Below are 24,420 nucleotides of genomic sequence, written 5' to 3' on the forward strand. Positions count from 1 at the left end.
CTCTTTAAGAAAATGTCCCACCTTCCACAGACTGGTGAATGGTTGAAATCTACAATAGGAAACAGGCTTCATCAGCATTTAAGTTCCAAATCCTATGATTCTGTGACTATTTGTTCTGCTCTTTTGCCTTTTTAATTGGTATCTGTGTAGCTTAAGTTCTTTAACTGCAGTCTGATTCTGCCATGTGCCTGCTCTTATCAGCTTCATGAACATCAGGCTGGTATTTCCTAAGGTGAAATAACATTGTGTTTGAGAATGACAGTTATGGGTACATGTTTTGCCACTGCAGCTGTCATCATTTGGGAGAACTTGATGTGACTGGCTATGAAAGGCCAGACAGGGCTCCTGCTGGAGCCTTTCTAGTCTTCTCTCTGGCTGCCCAAAGAGTTTGCTCTTCCTCAATCTGAGGCCCACCCTTTCCCCAGGGCCTGGGTATGTTATTACTGCAGTGCTGCAGTCACTTCTGCATGGAGAAAAAGGGATCACAACTGCTTTATCTCTTGCATGGAAAAATAGGTGGAACTGAAGTACTTGGCTGGTGCTGTAGGGATTTTGATAAGTGCTCAGTGTAAGATAAATGGTTTGTTAGCCACGTGAGGAGTTCTGTGAAATGTGTGCTTAGAGTAGAGGGGCAGAGGACCAGAACCAAAAGCTTGCTTTTGGTACTAAATAATCATATAGAATGTGTAGCTTTTGAAATACCTGAAACAATCCAGGCTGTAAAAGAAAAGATAGTGAAAGATTCTGCAACTTGGTCAGCAACTTTTATTCTTCCATTGAGCAACTATGTCAGTAGACAAGAACTCCTGACATCTGCACCAAAGGATGGCTGCCAAATGCAGCAAAGGTTTCTTGTCAAAATCTAGAAAGCTGGGCTTCAGGCAGTTTTATGATAAATGTTCAAGTTAACTTGCACTGCATTTTATTTGAATGGGTGTGTTTCAGGCTTGTGGAATTAACCAGCTGTTATCCATGTGGATTGTATTTTTAGTTGAAATTAAAAAAAATCCTGTAAGGACACAATAGAAAATGCTTTGATTTCATACAGTTGGCTTGGATGCTGTTACTACTTGCATTGCAGTTGATTTCTGAGAAGCCAAATCAAATGTCCTGTAGTATTACTGCATTTCTATTTCTGTGGGCAATGTTGCATGTTACTTTGTCATGTGTGAGGTGGCAGGTAATGTCTTTGTGTTGTCTTTTAATGATAGTGTGACAAGAAGTGTTTTGGTTTCTATCGTGCTAGTTGCTGAGCTGTGAGACTCTCTTCAAGAAGCAAGAGCTTTGTTAAATTGTGAGGCCTTGGTGGCTTCTTTGGCTTTCGGGATGGCTGTGTTTCTCAGCAGCAGCACAAGTGACGTAAAAGGGAGGAAGCCAGATGGGGAGGATAGAAATGAAGTCTTGTGCTAATATTGAAAAGGCAACAGGTGAGTAGATGTTAGTGTATTGCAAAGGGAGGAACAAGTCTTGATGTGTATAGCAGTTGTCTCTGATGCTTCAACAATGCTATGAATTCTTAGGTGATCTTGAATGAAACAGTACATTTGGGGAAAAAGATTAGGCTTTCTAACAGAAAAAACCCACAGATGTTCAGAAGTGAATATATTAAGCTGTAATTACAGTATGGAAAGGAAGGCCTTGGGCTGAGACTTCCAGAGACTTAACTACAAGGAATGGCTTTCCTGGAGTGTCATCAGCCTATGAAGATGCAGCTGCCGATGTACAGAATCAGCAGAAGCATGAAGGACTAGAAGTGCTTGAAGCTGAACTGCTTGCATTTGACTTTTTTTCTAGGGGTGCTGAGTATCCCAGGATTTTGAGAATCTGTGGGCAGAGTGCTACTACTGCTAACTGGCATGGATGTATGTTTATGTATTTGCACATTCTGCCTCTGCAGTTTGGGCTATCCTGGATGGGACAGGACAACAGAAGAAGGATTGCAGAGACAAATTTTTCTAAAGCTCAGTCTGCTTGCTGATGATGCTATTTACACAGAGTAAAGTGGAATGACTTCTTTGGAAGTACTGAAAGAGAACTTAGTGATTATTCCTTTGAGGAAACTACTTTGCTGTTGACATGCCAGTGTCATGCAGACAGGGAGGATGCTACTTTTTAGAGAAGAATGCAGGAAGTGTCTGTTCTCATGGCATTCCAATAGAAATAGAAATGCTGGAAATGTTTGGCTGGGAATTATGCAGAGGGAAAAAGAATGCTGTTCTGGTTTATCTATAAAATACCTTTAATTTAAGCAAACTTAAGCCATGGAAAGTGGGACTACTAAATATGGGGAATAGAGATTTCAAGTGTGAGCATCAAACTACAAATGAACTTGATAGTTGCATCTGCAGTCATGTTTTGATTTCTTGGTCTCTAATCCTGGTCCCCATTTAAGTTGTTACATGAAGTGTGTGGACTTCCTGAAGTCAGGTACCCTCAGTGGAATAGTTTCTGGCTCAACTGCTCTGAAAATGGCAAGGGAGTGTGATTTGGTTGCTGCTCTTTTTCCTGCAGCTTTTGCTGGTAGTTGTGTTGTCCTTGCAGGAGCTGTAGGGCAAAAGCTGTGGACACAGCTGGTGTGTGCTTCTGCAGCAGGCTTTGGAAGAGGCGGGCAAATGAGCGAGGTCACTGGTTTTTCCATTAAGCTGGTTGTTGAGCACCTTGTTTCACATGGATGATTAGAGTGAGCTAGTGGGAGTTACAGTATGCACAGTGATAGGGTATATGTTTACGTATGCACTGTAGGCACTGATGGCTGCTCAGTAATTGGGCACCATAGCAGATGCTAAAGGATATCTCCTGTGTCTGAGCGTTAGGAAAAGCACACCTGTGTTCTATGTCATGGAACATGTCAGATCATACCTGATATTTATTATACCTGATATTTATTAGTTCATTTTTATCTGTTTACAGGACTTCAGAATGTGTTCGTCTGCTTGCTTTGTGCCAGTTCCTGTTTTTGGGTTCAGGAGGCAACCCTTAGGATGACGTTTACATGAATTCAGCTTCTCAGTTGTCATCTTCACTGGAGCTGGTGGAGTCACCCGGATGGTAAGACTGAAGTAGATTGGTTAATTGAAAACAAAATAGCGGCATTTTGGTTTTGAATAAACTTCTCATTTTCACAGCAGTGTCCTTGAACGTTTTCTAATGGTTGATTTAAATTCCAGGAGATGCTGCCATAAGTAAGGGGAGTGCTGGGGCTGATTTGCTCTTTGCAGAAGCACTTAACTTCATTCTAAGCTTGTCCACTGGCAAATTCAGAATCCACTTTCCAGAATGTGATAGCACTCTTAAGGGAAAGAAATGCTTATTACTCTTGCTTTAGCAGTCAGGTCTTGAAGGTGGTCTCCATTTAACATGACTGAGTTCCTATTAGTCCTCTCTATACAAGACTTCTCCATCTAGAAAATTTCAAAGGCGTTTATAAACCTGGTGTAGTTATTTGATATTATGCATTGAATTCTGAAAAAAGGAGGTCTCCTAAAAACAGAAGCTCTGCATATGCCTGTGGACAAGTCTAAAATAAGTGTGTTTCCATTCAGCTTTTAGGAGTATGGCTGTGGTTTACTTCTCCAAGCCAAAATGCTTTTGGTAGGAGAAGTTCTTTACTTTTCTCTCTACTGAGATGTAAATGTCAGATTGTTCAAACTTAAAATGTTCAGCATTTAGGGAAGAGAAGGTCAAAGCCTCCATCTCATCCTAGGTAGACCAGCTGCTTCTAGGTGTGCATTACTGCTTTCTGCATTAAGTCCCTTTGAGGTCCATGAGCTGCAGTAGCTCTTAACAAGAAAGGTATTCTGTTACTTGTGCTACACATGAATTAAAACAAATTATTTTTGAATAAGAAAAAGAAATAATGAGTTGTGCTGTTTATCTTGCAAGTAAAATTTCATAATAAACAAACTAGGAGCCTGTAGCTACACTGCTTCAAGTGTTTAGTGTAACAACATGCTTTCTGCAAAGGCAGTTACCTGTGTCAGCCTTGTGTGTATCTCCTAGTGAAATATACAGATTACCAGTATTCTACATACATGGCTTATTTAGGCCTAAAAACAGTTTCTTACTATGTTGGTTGTAGTAATTTTAAGCATTTTCAAGCCTGATTCTGTTTCTAGTGGTTACTGAGAGTGTATGCCTGCTAGAACTGAACCTTCCAGAGGGCGAAAGAAGTACCAGCCTACACTATTTTTAACGTGTTGCTGAAACCCATTTCAAAGCCAGTTCTTTAGAGGAAAATGAAGTCATAATTCACACACGGAACAGGAATACTTTTTCTCTAGTTACAGTGGAAAAAGCATTTCATCATGTTGTTAGACCAGCCAAGTGTATCTGACACATTATTAATCAAAATAGCATGCAGGCTTTTTCAGTAGGAAAAAGAGAACACTTGAATTCCTGCTCAGGAAGGCGTCCCAGTGTTATAGCCATACAACAAAATAGGATTTTGTTTCTTTGACTGTAACAGTGAGTGTGTAGGGGTTTAGGAGTGTGTTGCTTTTTTCCTGGATATCAGAAAAAAGTCTCGACACTGGCATATGAGTAGAAAAGAGGATTTTTTGCTTGTTTTGTGTAGTTTGGACATATACAAAGTAATATCCGGTATGAATCACAACAAGTGTTTTTCAAGCAGGTAGATTAACTATGCCAAGTGATGCTTTTCTCACCCATACGTGTGTGTGTATTCATTGAGACACATGTGACACACCTATTCTGAGAACAAGGCTCTATGACTTAAGATTTCAAACAGGGATTCTGGCTCATGATATTAAACTTCAGTGAGTAGCAAATTCCTATTCCAATATTGTTGATCCACACATAGCTTTTCTGACTTCACTGTACTTTACAGCAATTAGCTGTAATTTTAAGCAAATTGCTGCATTGGTTTTGAGGTCTGATGATGCAACTATGCGTGTTGGGGACAGGAGTTATCAATATCTGCTGAATGACATCAGAAATGCTAGTTAAGTGTAGCACAGTAGGCAAATTGAATGCAAAAATTACGGGTACTCTGCATACTTCAGACTAGCCTGGTTGTGAAGGCGGTTTTATGGGTTATATTTGTGAGCAAACTCAGAAGAAATAACATTTAGGAGAAGCAAGACTTATTTTGCACAGCCATCCTCATGATGTTGCTTCTTTCACCTTGCAGTGCTCTTCTCTAAGCTGCTTAAGTGACTCTGAAAGCAATGCTTCCTTTTTATTTCTGTGAACTACAACAGCTTATGCAATCACAATAGTGCTACTGGATAGAGCAAATTGTCAGCTGCAAAGCACACTTTTCCAATGTAGTCACCACCACTCGTGATGTGTATTTTTGCCAGTGAGAAACAAGAACCTGTATGCTGTGCTTGTGAACATTTGCACTGCTATCCAGAATATGCCTTGTCTTTAACGTTACTGTTGTGCACTACCCACACTTGCTGTGCTCAATCCCTTGTTTGGTCTCCATAAACACTGAGCAAGAATTGATGAATGTCACTGGGTGCCATTTTTCAGCATGGAAGAATTAAAATGCAGTGCTTTGCTTCAGATGCTTTTCCATGTCAGCTGTCATTTTGTCAGACTGCACTTCTGCTGCCACCTGTCCCATAGCAACATGTCACAGGATATCAAGAGGGTTCTACCTCTGCTACCATAGCAGTCAGAGACTTCATGGGCCAATGTAATGAAATAAGAGGTGCTACTTTTGGGGCAGCTCTCTTATGTGCGTGACCTTTGCAGTTCACAGACTGCGTCTGACTTTTTGTGGTTTGGGGTTTTCCAGCAAAATGCTCTTAATGCAAATATTTTGCATTCTTGTTTCCATCCGGCCTTGGTCAGCAGTGGGATTATCTTCTCTTAATCCCTTGTGCTTCTTCTGAAAATGTGGCGTTTTTTAAAGGGCTCTACTTGTTAGATACCTGAAAGACAGGCCTCATTTTATACTTGAGAAACTTATTCAAATTCATTATTTAGTCTTTAAGAACGATTATTTTGGCTGGTGTTTGAATTTTTCTTAGAAGCTCACAAAATACAGTTGACTACAGGTAATAATGCATGTCACTTTCTTCAGGTACCCTATTTGTACTGAGTGACTGAAAGTCTCCCACAAAGAGGAGTTTCATCTCATTAACCTACTACATGCTCATAAGTTTATACCTGTGATTATTTTGTGACGTGTGCTCTTGGTTTTGTTGGTGACAGGATAGATAGAGCAATATGTCCATCACTGTATTGTTATGTGTAGGTGAAAATAATAGAAAAATGAATCATCTGTGTCTTTGAAGAATCTCCAACATCAAATCTGTATTTATTAGTATTACTTTGCTTTTTTTTGGCCAGCTGCCCCTGAGATTTAGAAGTCAGAGACAATTATGTTGAATTTCCTGCTAAGTTATTCTTAGCTGGGAATGCAGAATGTGAATCATATGTGGATTCCTTATCAGCACCTGTTTAAGCTTTTGTGGACCAGTAGGAAACAGTATGTTTCACTTGCTCCTTGCTTTAGCTGGTATTCTACAATAGGAGGAAGACTGGATAACAGGTGAGCAGGGTTAACTGTTTAGCTGGCCTTATCATGGTTGAGACCTGTTCATCAGATTTCTTCAGAGTTAAAGGAAGCATAATCACCAACCATTTGCCAAAGATGCCTCTGAGTTATTTCTGTCCATCTTTTTCTCAAATGTACATGTGCTACAAAATGAGTGCTTAATAAATGAAAATGAACTTTTGGTAATTAGTTTTTTGATCTGCATCAAGTGCATTTTTTCAAGGCTTATAGTTCTTTATGCAACATTCCTTAAGAGATTCCAATTTGAAAGAACTGAGTTTTCTGTTGTATTTTGGTTCCAGAGTGATTCCTGATTAAGCTATTTTTAAGCAGAATGTGTTTTTTAAAAAAATTTTGCTATAATGATTTTAAGTATTTAACTATTGAATGTTAGTTAAATAGTACTTCTCTTAGATTGCACTGATTCAGTGTTTTCATGGCTACAGTTGCAATCAGAGAATGTCTAAAGGAGAACTGCTGTGCTTCTAATGCTGCACCGTTGTTCAGGGATTTAAAAGCTCCTAAACTGTGTGCAGTTTGGCTAATACATGGCATTGCTCTGTAAGGAGATACTGCACAGCAGAATCCATTTCTAAGGTGTAGCTTACTTTTACAGTTGTGTATTCCTGCCGTGGATAGCAGCTGAAGCTTTTGAATGACTGCCTTATTTCTAGTGGGTCTTCTGGAGTGGCAGCCGTGACATCAGTCCAAAGCAGTGTTACACAGTCACTGGAAAAGGCACGCAGCAAACTGGCCAGCAGTGAGTGTGTGTTAGATGGTCAGTCAGTGCTGTGGAACAGATAAAAGGCCAAGTGTAGCAGCTGCCAGATAAATAAATTCTAAAATAGAGTGGTGAACTTTTTCAACTGTGGACTCTGTTTTTCCGTGACTTTTGTAATATGCAGTTTGTTTTCAAAACACCACTGCAAAACAGGCAGCAATGCATGCTCCAAATGTGATCATGTTAATGGAGTTGATCTCAGTGTTGTTCGGAGCAGTATTTATTGTTAGTCTACCCAAATCTTTGTAAAACAAAAACCAGTGCATTTATTTCTTAGACCTATCTGAACAGCCTTGGGAATCTGTGACACCTCAGATGCTACTGCTAGGTAATGAAAATGAGTGAGAGAGTCCTGGAGCTAGAGATGCCTTCTGAGGACTAAGAACTGGGCTGTCTGTGCATGTCTGTAATCACTGCTGTAGAACATGTGGCTATTTTCCCCTCCCTTGTTCTGGATGGAGTGACTCATGGAGCTCTCAAAATCTTTCCAGTTTATGGATAATTTTCCTCTTAATTTAAAAGGTAAGCTTTTTTTAATGTGAAAATTTTGCAACTCCATCTAGAATCTATAGACTATTTGTTACTGTGATTTTTTTTTTTTTCCTATTGGTGGAAACAGATGTTAGGGAAAGGAAGTTGCTGTTGTTTCTGAATTGTGGAAAAAATACAGGTAAAGCACTTCAAAAAACCAAACACATTTCACTTTGGATTCAAATTCTACGTGGTTCTTAATCAACTGCAACTTGCTCATGTTTTTGGCTGTGTTTGTAAAGAAAGCTTAGTTGTGGTGTTTCTCCTACTACATTTTCTTCTTTGCCAGCTTTTGGAACGTTCTGTGCTGTTTACTGAACTTTTTCCATCCACAGCGTATTCAGTGGCACAAGATGTGGTGTTACAGCTAAAACAAAACCTACTTCTGATGCTGTAATCCCACTTCTCATTCCAGCAAAGCTCTCCATACAGATGAGAATTCAGACCTTACAAGTTTGTGAGAGAATCAGATATGAAAACAAGTTTTATTTAATAACTGAGCCTCCTGCTCCTTCAGAACCAGTTTCCAAGATCTCTTTCAAGTCAAAATGGATAGTTATAGCTAATAGCCTCTCATAGCCTCTTTTCTTGTGTGCGTAGTTTCATAGGCTTGATGGCACTTTGTTTTGCTTATATTAATGTTTTTTTTTATTCAAGAACGAGGCCTTGGGGTTGTATCAGCTGACAGTGAAATCCCTTAACTTGATTATTAAGGAAGCATGTGCACCTGAGAACTTCATAGCAGTGCTTCAGCATTTGGAGTATTTTGCCTTCATTGTGTGAATCCTTGTATATCTCAACTATTATTCTACTCTCTCGTGTGGTCTTTCTTACATGAAATTCTAGAGATTTTGTTTTTTTTTTCCTACAGAAAAAAACTGAGTTGACTGAATTGAGTTTGTTTTTGTCTGCTTTTTTAGAACTCCACTCCCAGTTTATGTGCTGTTGTGCCAAAGCTGACCTGGGATTTGTGTGTGACATTTTGCCAGAAAACAATGAGGCTAGCAAAATCAGTATAATTTTGTTTTGTCTTGGAAGTAGAACAACACAAATGCAGGATGGTGCTTCCATGGGATTTCCATGGTGTGTTCCTTACTTTAGTATGTATCTTCATACATACATCTGCTTGCTGTGCTCAATGTGACTACTCAGTTGTTGTACAACTGTGGCAGCAATCTGTAGATTATCTCATACATTACTGAGCAGAGGATGCCTTTTATTTCTTAGCTTTTCTGTAAGTGTGCTTTATGATAGAGCTAATTATGCTTTTTTGAGCTTGCATCTTAAGTGTAGGCATGAAGTGTGCTTCTGGCTTTCAGTGTGTTATTTCAAAAATGCAATTCTGCCCACATAATATAGCTTTCTGGGGTGTAATGGACTCTCCATATGAAATGTGTGAGCTACAAATAGTCTTTTATAATTATTCATACACTGTAACTTGCATCAGTTCAATGTACATACCAGGAAAACTTGATTAGATAGATACCAGCAGCTTTCAAAGACGTGAAAATGAAACAGGCTTTGTACCTCTCTGAGCTCCTTTATTTAACCTTTCTATTGTTTTGCCCAACTTCTTTGCTCTTCTAAGGGTTTATTTTCAGACTACAGTTGATTTACATTAGTGCAAGTAACAATAACGCTGCTGTGGCTTGCTTTTCCCTGCTTCAAAGTCGCCTTGCAAATCATTTGGATAGATCTGAAGCTCGGCACTTGGAAAAGCTTTGTTATGAGGCAATGGAAAGGAGTGGTTGGTTTGTTTTCGTTGCTCCTCAAGGAGGACTATAAAACTATGGCAGAAGAGGGGGGAAAAAAAAACCACAACAAAATCTACATAAATACTTGTAGCTATTCCAGAAATTATATCCAACTGGTACCCCATAAAAAGAAATCAAAGAACCATCTAAAGCTTTTTGCAGTCTAAGAAAAACACTCTGAAGTTCAGCTCTGATTGTCATTGATACTCCTTTGAACGTGCTGCTTTGTAAGTCAGTAACTTAATTTTCATCTTCACTTGAAGCTTCTGTAAGAGTTTGTGTCTGGAACAGCAGAAAACATTTCTGTGGGTTTCTGTCTGTCTTGCTCTAAATCTTCAGTGTGCCAGTGCCAGCTTATGCCTAGGAGAGGTGCTTACATCTCTTCACCTTCTGTACTGCCTCCCTTTGCCACACTAGGACTATAATTCTGAGTTGAATTGAGGACTTGCTAAGTATTTCTACTGTGCTTGTTATGAATGTAACTATTTTACCTTTGCTTATAATGAAACCGGCTGATTTCAATATAAACAGCTGTGTTGATGACTGCTGCCTTTTTATAAAAGTGCATTGCAGGACCCTTTCTTGAGAAAATAAGTTTACTGTCAGAAACACTGGGTAGCTGACCACTGAACTGCCACCACGGTAAATGCTCTGTGAGAAAGAAAAAATACAGGAACTTCTGGCAGATCTCTCCATCTGGTTATGCTTACCATCCTTTTTTGACAGTAAAACAACACAATTCTTTCATGTTAAAATTTTCCAGGAGAAAACCAGCTTAGTAATGTTTGTAAGGCTACATTTCTGCTACTGGAAATAGTTGGCAACCTATTAGAAACAAGCAGTTTCATACAGATATAAAGCATTGTGGAAATAATAACTGCACCTAATAAGAAATAATCTCTGGATCAGAAATAGAGCTTTGAAATATAATTTTCAAGGAATTTTGCCACTAGCTAGCCCAGGAAAAGCAATGATTACAAAACTTAGCTTGTGGAAGTACCAGGTGATATAAAGAATTACCAATCATGAGAAATATTTTCTGAAATGTAAGGTGGGGTTCCTGGTATGTGAAATTGTGATTTCTGACATGAGATGAACGCTTCAGTAGCTGTGTTAGTGTAGCAGGCACCTGTAGAACTTTGCTTAGTTCTGCAGATGTTAATAGTATTAACTGTAAATGTAGGCTGAGTTGATTTGCACAAGACAACCTAATTGCCAACTCAGAAACCAACAGTTGAATCAAATACATGTTGTTGGTTTATCTACCCCAAAACAATTCACTGAAGATGATGGAGAGGAGATAAAAATTGTACAGTATGAAAGAACAGAAAGGTCCCTTGATTTCTTGTTTTGCAGCCGTTTGTGATATCTGCCACCAAAGGCATGTCTGTGTGTTACTGAGGAGCAGCAAGGGAAACTATGGACAAATGCTTACCTGTGTAAACTCTCATTGCCCTGGAATAAGTGAGACAATGATTTCTGCCATGTGTACTTACAGAAGTATCTAGAAGCAGTTGTTGTTCTCTCCTGTTCTTTGTGCTGTAAGTAGAAATGTTGGTGGGATTCCCTTTGCATTGCTACTTGGAGTTTGCATGTGCATAAGAATGCAAATAATTGCCTGGCTCTTGTTGACTTGACTTTTATCTGTACTTTGTTTTTTTTTTTAAAAGGCTGAACTTTTTCTAGGGAAATGAATATGAAGGCTTTATAGAAGATTTTCTCCAAAATTCCTTTCTTGTTAGTCTTTGTTTCCTATGTTACTGATACTTCAATGAATGCTTCATAAATTGACCACAGCGAAATTGCAACAGGACAGGAAAAGGTTTAAAAATTAGGCCGTGCTTACATGCCAGATGACTAGGTCTGAGCACATTATTAATGTGGCACATGGTGTATATGGTTTTTCTCTTAAAACAAACAAACAGAGCTCTAACTACAAAGCTGTGAAGTATCTAATCTGCAAACCACATGTTGGATCTTTTTGAAGTTTTGTTGTTAGAAGCAGACCGCTAATCTACAACAGAATTTTTATAGAGATGTTGCAGAGCAATCAGTTAAAATAACACTTCTTAATCTGAATTGATTTCCTTTTTTGGTTCTCAGTAAAGCTAAGCTCTAGCACTGATCACATTTGTTTCAATTGGCTTTCTTATATCAGAAGCTTACGATGGGGTTGTTCACTTGACTACTAAGTCACTTATGTTTTGGTAGGAAGTGACTTATGTATTTCAGCTTATCTGTTGGTCCTTCTCAAGGCAGCCTACAATCATGTGTAGGTGAAACTGTTTTAATCTGAAGTGTTACTCTGAAGTGAAAACATTCTGAGTGCTTGAGAAAATGTGTGTATAAGATGGGTGAAGAGGAAATGCAAGTCACAGCTTGATGCAGTGATTGAGCACCTGGTGGGAAGGCAGGGCCAGCACAGGGAGCTCAGGTGCATGCAATACACCAAGATCCACCCCTTCCCAGACCTTGTTTAAGGATTGGTGGCAGAGGTAAGCGGATCTTGCTGGAGACCCTTGTGTACCTGAGGCTTTCTCAAGGTAATCGGCTTCATTCTTTTATTTCTGTGCCTGTGGCATTTGAGCAAGTCCTCACTTGCTGTTGCCTAGGACCTTGCCACTGTGCTGTCATTGCTGTGTCTTCTGTTCTATTACAGCAGGAGAAACAAATAGGTAATTTTTACTGCTTTTAATACAAAGCAGTAGAGCCTAATCATTTCTCACTGCCTGGATTGCAATGTCCACCTGACTGACTTTTGTAGTTTTTTAACTTTTTGCAGTAGCACGCTTGATTTGTAGATTTGAAACTCTTGATTTTTGTTTGTAGGAGGCAAGTGTAGCAGTGGTGTATTCAAATGGAACAATTACTGATGTCATTAATTAGCTTGACTTGAATTATTGCTTGTCTTAACAGCATGGACTGTCAAGAAAACAGCCTTCAAGTTCTCACCTTTTTTCAGGCAACAGAAGTAATTTTTTTCTGCAGACTGAATAGCAAATGGGAAACTTGAAGGAATGTCTCTGGACCTGAGAAATGAAGTAAATGAACTAGTTGTTGATGTACACGAATATTCTCTGCTAACTTAATTTTATGTTTTAAGCTGTCAGAATGCTTTTGGGCTTGTGTAGTATGTTGAATTTGAAATCCTTTATAGAAAGATGCAGTGGCTTAAAAATTACCTCAAAACATGCATGATGGGTTAGTGACTGTTGCAATAGATACGGGTTTTTTTACTTGCTTTTCTCTGGTATCTGGCCACACAAATATAACCCAAGATTTCCTTTTATACTTTAGATCAAAACATTTGTAACAGCAGTGTGCTTCTAAGGATTACCTCTCTGAGATACAGTAACAGTCTTAAGTCATTTAATTGTCAGTAACCACATGGGTCTGCAGATCGACTGACATGTTTTCAGTTTAAACTCTTTCAGACTCTTCACAGGATTTGAATGAAGGACCTCAAATATGTATCTCATAAATCATATTTTGACCAGAGGAAATGTTTTTCATCTGTCTTTCAATATTCTCTTCTGACCCTAAGTTTACACTAATTGCAGTGCTTTTGCAGGTACTAGAAAAGTGTACTTAATTTTTTCTAAACTCTAAATTGAAACAGAAGTCACCAATGGCTTGATAATTTATGTGGAAAATGGAATTGTTTCTCTGCTTGGAAATTGAGTATTGTCTTGGAAGGGTCAGTTGCTGTGTTGTCCTTAATGGCTGTTGTATGTAAACGTCTGTGCCAGGTAGCTTTGTGCTTCTCTATAAATCATGAGCTACTCTTGAAGGTGGTTTTAAAGGAAAGTTGGCTTGAATTCATGTTATTTTAATCTTCCTTAGAAAAATATGCATACAATTCCTTAATAGTAGTGGCTTTATAGTAGTGGCTATATATATAGTGGCTAATAGTAGTGGCTAGTAAGTGGCTGCTTAATCTTATTGAACAAGAACAATTCCTGTCTATGGTGGATTACAGAGGACACACATGGTTTATATAAGGAAAAAAATCCATTGTTTTTCAGGTTTTTTTTTTTTTTTTTTAGGCAGCTTATAACAAACAAATCTCAGACTTTTTTTCAGGCTGCTATTCAAATGTCAGCGTAAAGCAGGAGGAATGCATGAATGGTTGTGGCAAAAAATCCAGTGTTACGTTATTTAAGTCAGTATTCTTTACTTACACTGGAGATTTGTTTCTTGTCAGAAAGGGCAGATGTGAAGGGATAAGGAGAGAGATGTTCTGATAGTTTTAGAATCAAACCTAGAACAACTCCAGCTATTCTCTGCATGTGACTGTGTTCATGTGGATGTAATAAACCTTTCCAGGCAGATACACTCCAGACTTTCATCCCCACCATTGAGCTTAATATTCAAGACTGTTGCACAGCAGACGGTTTTACTGTTGCTATCAGCAATGTGGTGGCATATATTGCTACAATCAGCCCACCTCTTTTGTTTGAAAGTAACAAGGGGAGACTCCACAGCCATTATATTCGATCAGCCACCCAAACTAATTGAAGCAACTGTAAGATTTTTGTATGTATACAAGTACATACATGTATGCATATGTATTTTTTATTGTTGAAGTGTTAAAAAGCAAATCTTTAATAGAGTGGGGTGTTCTTTCTTTCTGCGTGTATAAGGGTGCTTAAAAAAAAGTATTGGAGAAAATGCTATGCCTCTGACTTAGGAGTGCAAAGGTTTCAAGGGTGGCAGACTCTTGGTTTCCTCTGGTAATTTCTTCTAGGTTTCATGCTCTTGCCATGGAAATTACAGTTGAACTGGCATGCGTAAGGGAATGCACAGTCTGTTGATAAAAGGTTTTGGAGGGAAAGCTCCCTGTGTTTTTATGATCTGTTTTGTATAAGTAGCCAAAAAGAAAGTAGCTGCTGCTTAGTGGCTGTCAGGGACCAGCAGAGCACTGGAAACAAACTTTGGAAGTCTGACTTACAAATGAGATTGGGCAAGGTAAGTGGTATAAATGGTAGAGGCACTGGAACCATTTCTTTGCTTATAGTAACTTCTAGAGCAGCACGACTGGGAGCTGCTCCTCCTTGGGGTTTGAGTTGGGCTGTTATTTACAGCTACTTATAATCCGTGTGGTGTCACAAAGCATTTTAGGCCTGATTACTGGGTGCCCTACCCAGTCTGGTGTTTGGTCTTTGCAAACCATGAAAAGGCTAGAAATGCAGATTAAGTACTCGAAGTACTTGCTGGAATTAGCTGGCTAGCAATTGTATGGACTGATAGAGCTATATTTTTTTTAAAACTCATATAGAAATTTAAGTAGACTGCTGAGGGGAAAAAAAAAATGTGGATGTTTTCTTGGGTTGGATATTACTCAAGTATTATATTTAGAGCTAAGATCATGTCCTAGTAAATGGCACTGAAGCCCATCAATTTTATTGCTGATAACAAGTTCACATTTAACCCAAACTAGTGAAATTTCAAGAAATGCAGTAGACTGAAATCGGTCTTGGGATGCTTACTATGATTCCTATAATTTTATTTCAAACACCATTTGCATATTTCATTTAATAGTATTTAGAAACTGGCAATTGCACTGCAGAGGCAGTAGAAGGAGCAACAATATTCATGTTTCTTCAGTAGCCCCTGTGAAAAGTTCTGGTCAGTAAAAGTTATGTATGTATATTAAACCTTAACTCTTGAAGACCTTCGTGCTGCTGAGTATGAACAAATGGAGCAGTTTTGGTCTTGCATTATGTTTCTGCCCCGCATTGATTAAAATCTTAGTCTCTTTGGGTCACCTTCATGCCAGTTACCTTTGTGGTGGCTACTGATGAGGGTGCAAGGCAGAACAGCATCTGTCACCATGGGATGCTTGATCTTCCCTGAGCTGTGTGTGTGACAGGGAAGGTAATAGAAGTTCTGTGCAGGTACCTTTGGTAAGGAGCCAAGCTTGTGTGTCACAGCACATTCAGGAAGGAGACAGTAAACAACTGTTTATTACAGTTGCTGAGTGTTTGGTAACATTATTCAGTAACCCAGGAGGACATCAAGAGGAAGCAAGGGAGGACAGCTTTCCTGAATGAAAATTCTTCAGATGCAGATGTATGCTAACACTACACACTGGGTCAACTCTGCCTTCACTGAGCTTTTTGCTGTTGTGCTGGAGGCTGTCCCTCTCTTTTCCTAGTGAACTCAGTTGAAGTCTGAGGATAGTTCAGCATTAGTTTGGTCTCGGGTTGGCACAGAAGGTACACTTACCCAACCATCAATCCTGTCCTAGTAAATAACTGGAAAAAACCCTACATTTGTTTGTGTTCTCCTAAGTGTAGTATTGTTATGTGTAGGATCTAGCCTTAAGAACAGAAAACCACACAAGAATACTTCACTTCAGGGGACTGCACAAATCTAAAACTAATTGTCCTGAGTTTCCACATGTACTGGTAGAAGAATGTGGGATTTCAAGAATAGAAAAATGAATGCAAATCTGTGGCTCAGTGTTGTATTTTTCACTGCCATGTCCCATGTTGAAGCTCTCTTTCACTATGCTTGAGTATTGTATCACAGGGAACCCGACCACATGCATATTTTTCTGAACGTATTTATATTTATTAGATTTAAAGATGTAAAAGTCAACAAGCAGTGTGCAAGTGAAGGAATAATTCAGAAAGATGAGTTTCTTTGGCACTGACAATGCTATGGGAACATCTTGTAGTGAGACAAATGACTGAAGAGCCAACTATGTCTGCTTGTTGGTTGAACAAGTCATTAAGTAAGCAAACAAATGACCTACCCTGCTTAGAAAACTGCTAGTCTGACAGTAAAAAATCCAGAGGAAAACAAACCAAAGAGGATAGGTTGAGTTAGGTATTTGCTTACTGCACTGTGATGGATCTTTTTTAAAACTGCGCAGTAAGCTTTTGCAAAAGATATGGTGGGTTTTTCATTTGGTATTGCTTGCTGCCCATCAGTTTGCTGCTGATTGGTATAATTTCTCTACTGCAATCAATTCATTCTCTTGTCTGTTATATAAGGTATAAGAATTTCACTTTATTTTCCACATCCTTTGAGTTAGCTATTCCAGAGAGGCTGCATAGACTTCCAACATAGGGCTTAAGACCACCCATAATTCAAGTAGTATTCTCATAAAGCCACACACAATTTGACAAGTAGACAGATGAGCTGCTGCAAGCTAATGTACCTTCTATACTTACTTTTTCTTATAGCAGAAGTTAGAGATGAGAGAACTGAAGTGTATTGGCATCTTTTGCAAACGGGGAAATCAAAAACATCCATGCCTTCTGAAGCAACTATGGTACTAAATAGATTTTACCATCTCGGTTAAATTGAAATCAAAGCTAATCTATATCACTTTGCACTGACATGACAAAGCACGCCTGGTTTTCAAGGTTCATGGTGTTGTGCTCCCTTTCCTAAACACACTCAGGATCCTTAATAGTTTCCTCTGTTCTCCTCTGCAAAAGTTAGGGCCCTGCATAGTTCTTGGGTTTCACTGTTTGAACAAAACTCTATCTCAGTTTCTCTCACAATGAATGCTTTTCCGTTCATGAGACTTCCAGAGCTTCTTGCTGTTTCTCCAACACTTGAAGCAGGTAGGGTTACAGGAGTTACCCGAAATGTCTGCTCTGTGGGGAGGGCCAGTGTAGTTCCAGAGGTCCCAATAAGGTATTTGTTTTAAAATCTTTGCGTTTCTTAAGGGTAACACAAACCTTTTTGTTTGAAAGCCACAAGTTTTAGAAATACTGAAAACCAAAATGCAGCTTAGAAAAAGAAATAAGAAACATCTGGTTGGTTAGGATTCTTTCTGCACTGGCACAAAGATGCAGTAATAAAAGCCTTTATTTTCCAAGTCTGTTCTTGCAAAAAATATTATTACAACAGTTTGGCTGCAGAGAGTCTTATGGGAATGAGAACATGCTGCAAAGATAATGCACAGAACAGCTACGCTTTGGAAACAGTTCTCCATTGGCTGGTTACATGAGAGAAGAGTGAGGCTGGCATGGAACTGTGGCAGGTTTGTGCATCTGTCCCAAACTTCTGGGATAGCAGCTAGTAGTGGAACCAAGTGCAATATAAACCCTTGCTTGTTATTAAGGAAGACAGTCATTGTACTCTGTAATTGCTTATTCACAGCATTGGAAAAGTTATCGAATTACTGTGGGGATTATATATATCTCTTTTTCAACCTGTCTTTGATATTCCTGATAGTAGGCTGTTTCCTGTAACAGAGCTGGCATCACCTGTACTTTGGAAAACCTGTAGCATGGTCGAAATGCCCTGCTGCTTAGGGCCTTGGAGAAGTAGCCAAAATTCCTAGCGTGGTGATTCCTCAGAGCACAAACTATGGATTGTAGTGGCTGCAGCAGGGTGAGCTCATGGCAGCCGCGGCCTGAACCCTGGTGATCTGAGTATGGACCACTGCTGCACCTATCTGGTGTGTAAGCTCTGTGCATCCTGGCAAAGACTGTCCTAGTGCTTTTCTCACAAACATAGCGATCTCTTGATTTTTAGCTGCAGTTCAAATTGCTTTAGAGTATGACAGCCAGTACCACCATTTTGGAAAAAGTATCCTGCAGGAGAACTGCTGGTGGTATGGGCGCTCACTGTCTTCTGGTTTTTACTCCCTGGTGAAGCAGTGCTGCATCTCACGGTCAGGTAAGCGTTAGAACCCATCAGTGGGCTGTAACGTTGGACCCACGCCCCAGTGCAAATGGCTCGGTTGGCACCAGGGGTCAGTGTCGGTTCGTGCTATCAGCATCTCCTCTCTGTCTAAGGCTGGGCTAGCGCCTCCGAGTGGGGGTTACGTGCTGCTGGGCAGCTGACATCGCCTGGAGCTGAGCTGTAGGAGGGAAGTGCTGCTGACATGGGGTGGCCGCAATTTGTGAACCAAACTAGGATTAAAAATGATATCCTCTCCTTTGCTTGACATTTTCTATGCTCCCCTAAATATGATAATCCTCATGATTCAGTTTTAATTCCAGTACCAAAATAAAATTGTATGCTAATATTTTCCTACCAATCTTTGGATTTATTTAGCTCAACTGCTTGAAGAAGCTATATTAATAATGTCATAACTTCATTTCAATCTAATATGTATAACTATTGCTTGTGTAAAAAAAACTAGCACTACACAGAATATTTTCAGTGTGTTCCCACATGCCTGTAATAACCTTTAATAGAAATGCTTGTTCAAAATAGGCACTTTGAACATTTTAAATTGGCTCTACTAGCAGACTAAGCTTCTTGCCTTGAGTACTTTTCAAAGGTGCTCAATATTACTCATTAGTTGTCTGGTTTCAGCAGATAGCCTTCCAGTAGACTCCTCGTACTCAGATGTTGGGGTAGAAGTTTGGTCATCATCATGTAAATAAAACAAAGGTTAAAAAACATTTTGCTATGGAAAAGACAGCTTATTCAATAATACTTAAATTCTTCAGATCTGGTAGAACAAAATGTAACAGTAGATACTTTTCCTAAAATTTCAATGTTTTTATCTGTCTGCATGTAAACAAAACAGTTCAGCCTTTTTGAATGAATTAAAAAAAAAAAAATCCTACTAGCTTGGAAATCATTAAGTTGATTTATCATCCCTAGTAAACAGTAATTTCAATTTACATAACTTCAGGCCTTCTCAGTTGGTTATAATTTGTTTTGCTGATCTCTGCTTAGGTGTTGCTGCTCAGTACTCCGAAACTTTCTCATTATGAACTTGTACTGAGTTGAGAGGATACAAGACCAAGGCTTCTCTGTACGAAGTACGGCTGAGATGCCAGATTACAACTGGCACACCTTGATGTTGCCTATGTGCTTTCTGGCCTGATTGCTTGCAGAGTCTGTTGCAGTCACTCAGGATTTGTGTAGAACTCTGTGCCACGTCTTTGTGTCTTTTACACTTGTAGGTAGTTACAAGAAGCTGTGTGCTAAAACCCAGTCTCTTAAATTCGTGTTCTTAATGTTAGTACTCTTGTTATTCCAATAGGACTACAAACATCTTAAACAATTCTGTGATCTTTTGTTATTGCTTTCAATGGAATAGTACAGGTAAGTGCAACTTTTCTTACTGATACGTGTGTTTGACGCACAAGAGTCTATCCTGATTTGTTTTTGAAGTGTTGTGATAATTAAGTTGATTAATGTTGCTTTAAAAGGATGGTTCATTTTGATAGTAACTTTGTTTAAGCAGTGATTTGGTAATTTGTATCAACGAAAGTACAGCTATTTCAGTAGAACTGCACATCTGCAGTTAAAGGAAACTGTTGTGATATCGCCAGCTCAAGGTGAGTCTTACCTGCAGCTCCTGGAACTATACCAGAAGTGCAGCCTATGAAAATCCCCTGGGATTTTCGCTGTTTTGCTTTGCTAATTTTTCATAGGCAAATTTTGACTGAAATGACAAAAACAGACAATAGTTCATATACTGTTAAGGAAGTAAATAGTTGTTTCTCTATGTTAATAATCCTGATATCATGAAATGGAAAACAATACAAGTGCATGTGTGGTGAATAGTTGAAGGAAGAATCGATCTCCTGAGGCCAGTGACAGAAACTGTTTTCTGAATGAGATGGTTTTACTTCTGGAAGGGCTGTAGAGAATTCTTTGGCTTCTGAAAAAGGACTGATGGAGCTTCTAGCAAACCTTTGCCAGGGAAATGTTGCTCTGTTTCATGGAAGTTTATGTGGGCCGTTACTTTACTTTTAATGGCCACTGGGATGTGAATCCTGGTGATGGTGTTGTGCTGGTACTAGCTTAACAGTCTGCTGCATTTATCTCCTTTAATATGTTTTGAGTGTCCTCATTGATGATTTACTTCTAGTTCTTTCATTGAAAAACAAACCAACCAACCCATTCCTGTCTCTATATATCACCCTCTTTCAGCCTATTTCCGCAGTACTCTCTTCACTATTTCATATTTCATTATATTTCATTTATATTTCAAAACTTCGTGGTAATTTCTGACTTGGAGGCAATTCAGCATGTCTGGTGAAGTTGCTTATGTTCAATAGACCATTTGTTTAATTGTTTGTTTTCTTTCCCCATCCAGACACTTCTTAATATTCTTCTAATCCTTTCCTATTTCTTTCTAGAACTAAACATTATAGCTGCTTTTGTAAATGGGAGTGGCTGATTTAGATTTATGTATATAATGTGCTTTTATAAAACAGCCTTATTTACTTTATCAGTATTGCGTTTTTCAGGGCCTTTGTTTGTCAATTGAAAATTGAAAATTGAAATGCCTGCATGCATGTGCCACAGTGTGAACAGCAGAATCTTCCTGTAGTAATATCTGAATACTTTACAGGTGATTTCTTTATATTAACTGTGAAGATGAAAAGTAAGTAATCAGTGGTGCTATTAGCAGTGCCAGGAGATAGGACCCTGTCAAAATGTCCCAGTCAGTTGTTCACACCTGGCAATTTTGTTTTCGCTGGCAGAAGACAATTAGCATCCCACGGGAGCCAGGCTGTGAGTAAGGAGTAACTATGGCATAGCTTTTTCCATGACTGGTTGTGGCACAGAGGTAATTAATTTTAGTCGCTGTAATTTTATGCTCATTTGTTCTTTGCATTAGGGAAAACGCTTTTGTATGTATGTATTCCAGTACTCAGTTCCAATAGTAGCACCAATACAGAAAGCACTTCATAGTGTCTTTAAGTGCTCTCTGTATTTTTGTTTTACCAGTGCTCATCTCTAAGCACGTGGCAACTTCACGGTTTAAACTTAAAATCGTTTAGTGTTTAGCCTTTATCCCAAATCTACTGAGAGGGTAACGCGGTAAGGATGAGCAAGTCCCAGCACACACCTTAAGCTTTCATCAGTCTTCATAAATGGCAGCTGATCAGTAGGTAAATGTATTTTGAGAGGGGTGAGAAGCAGGTTTAAAAAAGTAAAATTCTGACAGTATATTACCTACAATTCTAAGCCTTTCTCTTGCCTTCCCTTCCCCACCTTATTATCTGTCTTCTATTAAACTGAAATGCTATTAATTCCTTGTGTGAATGTATTCATATGAATAAATGGATTAGATCCTTAGGGAAGGAACACTGTGAAGAAAAAGAAAGCACTAAGTTTAGCTTAGCATGACTTAAAAAAAAAAAAAGCCTTTGGAAAGAGAAAATTCCAAGAGAAAGGATTGGAACATTGCTTTAATTGAAAAGAATGCTAAGCTGATGTTTATGTTAGAATAAATTACTGGAAAACATTAAGACAAAGTATGAAGGTATGAAAATATTTCTGGACTGCAGAGTCAAAAGAGGCTAAATTTTAAGAGGATACAGAAAGGAACCTGAAACTTCCTGTTATTCTCCTAGGTTAGAATTGTAATAGGAAAAAAAAGTGATCTTAGCTAGAGATGTATTTCAGTAATTCCTCCGCCTCTTTGCATGCTACCTTGGACAACTGTGATGAACAGTAAAATAAGAGGTCCATATGCCTTGCCTTATATGTTTTGGTGTTTGTATTTATTAATGGAAGTGTAATCCTGATGATGTGAACTATGATGCAAAATGTTATGAAAATTTTTCTCCTAGTTTAAGCTCCATACTCACCTGCCAGATCTGAGCACAGAGCAAATGCTCATGGCTCAGGGATGTGGAGGAATGGAAACAGTGGCACTTAGTGGAGAAGTGTCAGCAGGTTTTATTTGATATTCATGTCCTCTGGAAGGAGGGTGTGATTGGCTATAGACTTGGATTTTTAAGTTCAAATGTGATTTCTGTTAGCTCTTCTATATTTGTTCTGTACAAGAGGCAATTCCAGCTAACTTGAGCTATTTTTAGTCAAACATCCTGATTTCCCATTTTTTTTGGAGTGAGAGGAAGCAGATAAAAGATAAATTCCACAAAACCAAAAAAGGAATAAACAAGTTAATATCATACCATGGTTGTAGTTATACACATTTTACAGACTAAAATCAATGGCAGCACAGATTTGTTGGGTTTTTTTTTCCATCTAACAGCTGGTTTTGTGAGCGTTTTATTGATTATAGAGACTGCTTCTGGTGTATTTCCTTCCAAATGAATCCCATTTATTCTCCTTTTCACTGAACTAATTTAATTTATTTCTAATCAGTGAAGACAGTTTGTGTCATTTGCTTTTTCAGATAAGTTTCTAGGCTGGAATATGCAATCCAGGATTAAAAGAGCTCCTAGATGTGTTGTCCTTTTGAAAACTATATTCTGTAAAAATTATCATGAACTATTTGTGTCAATGAAGTGATGACATCAATACTGCCATGTCAATTAGTTAACATAATTATTGAAGATTTGGTTAAAAAAAATGATAGGAACAGAGCAGTTCTGGTGAAAATGGCATGTGCGTATAAAGAGTAGTGAGTCCAGCCCGTAATTCCTTCCAGTTATTTTTGATATGGCGTTATGTCCTTATCTTAAATGAAGGAATAAACTGCATCATCTCAGTATTTAAGTTTGCTAGTAACTTTTATGGAGTAGAGAATATTCATTTGAATGAGGCTGACTGTGTAAAACCCACTTAAATTCATGTGCTGAATTTTAGTTATGTAAAAGTTTTGAAAATGGTACTTGAAATGCATGAGTTAGACTTGCCCATATGGAGAAATTGGGAACCCTACTGTGCAATGTAATGATAAATTTCATATGCAGAAGTCTTATACTATTTTTCATTTTTTCTGAAGAGAATTGAAGTAAATAATGCCTTAACTGTTCTAAAAATAAGTGTAAGCATTGCTATTTGTCAGTAATTAGAATATTCCATGTGAGTTCTCCAAGACTGGAAATAGGAGTATGATCTTGCAAACATCTTTACAGTGTTTGTTCATAGAATTGTGGAATTGCCAAGGTTGGAAAAGACCTCTGAGCTCCTGTTTACCTGTCTACCTGTCACCAATAGTTCTCACTAAACCACGTCCCTCAGTACAACATCTAAATGTTTCTTCAACGTGTCCAGGGGGGTCTATGACTCCACTTCCCATTTCTGGGATTGTCCTAGAGAACCTATTGTCATCTACTGCTATTTCTATTGCTTTAAACTAGAAAGCAATTTATCTCCTATTAATTTTTCTGTTGACTTGCAGTTCAGTTCCATTAAAGTGCACGTCGTTTCAGCCAAGTTTTATTAACAACTAAAAATTGCAAGAAGCTTTAAGCCTTATGTTTAGAAGTTTTGATAAAATCTCATCTGTACTATCTGTACTGAGCTCTCTGCCTTCCTCAAAGCCCATCATAACCTAAATCATAACAAAATAATTAAAAAAGACTTGCCATGATTGTAACTCCTCTCAACCGTAACGTACCTCCAAATACTCAATCTTTGGCCAGTGGATTAGCTCTGACTTGAAATTGTGTCTTATTTTCTCTGCTTATTCCCTTGCTTTGTCTACCATTTGTAGTCTCTCATCTGTGGCTGGCGCTCACGCCTACTTCCTGTTCTTACCGTGAAGCTGTGAAGTCATAATCCTTGACTGGTACTTCTAAATCCTTCCATAAAAGAAAGAACAGTCATCTGCCATGTAAGCTTATTCTGACAGCAGTATCATAAAATATGTTACAGCTGTAATAACTTGGTTAAGAAGGGAATACTGGCCTATTTTTGAGATATGCTGAAGCCAAAAAGCACCACAAAATATATTACAGTGTATTATTATCCTTAAAAAAATTACAACCTGCTAGAGTATTTCTAGCTGTGTAGTAAGCCTACATATGAAAGATTCCATTTACACTATTTTTCTGCTTGGTGGTAGTAAGACCAACTGATGCTATGGGAATGGCATTTTAATAATGCTTTGAGAGATTACGTAGTACTTTGATCATTTAAAGAGATGGTCTTTCTGCAAGTATTTTGGTTTTGAAATACAAAAATAT

At 38.5% G+C, this 24,420-nt stretch overlaps 1 protein-coding gene across 2 annotated transcripts in view; it reads left to right on the top strand.

Moving 5' to 3' along the window:
* COL5A2 (collagen type V alpha 2 chain) overlaps nt 1-24,420 on the top strand; it is a 165,662-nt gene that overhangs the window by 8,496 nt on the left and 132,746 nt on the right. For both annotated transcript variants that reach the window (XM_048952594.1, XM_048952595.1), the window contains exon 2: nt 2,911-3,048. The gene's annotated coding sequence lies outside the window, so the exon portion shown is untranslated. The remainder of the gene's footprint in view (nt 1-2,910; nt 3,049-24,420) is intronic.

The sequence above is a fragment of the Lagopus muta genome, chromosome 8, assembly GCF_023343835.1.
Source record: "Lagopus muta isolate bLagMut1 chromosome 8, bLagMut1 primary, whole genome shotgun sequence".
NCBI classification, from domain to species: Eukaryota; Metazoa; Chordata; class Aves; order Galliformes; family Phasianidae; genus Lagopus; species Lagopus muta.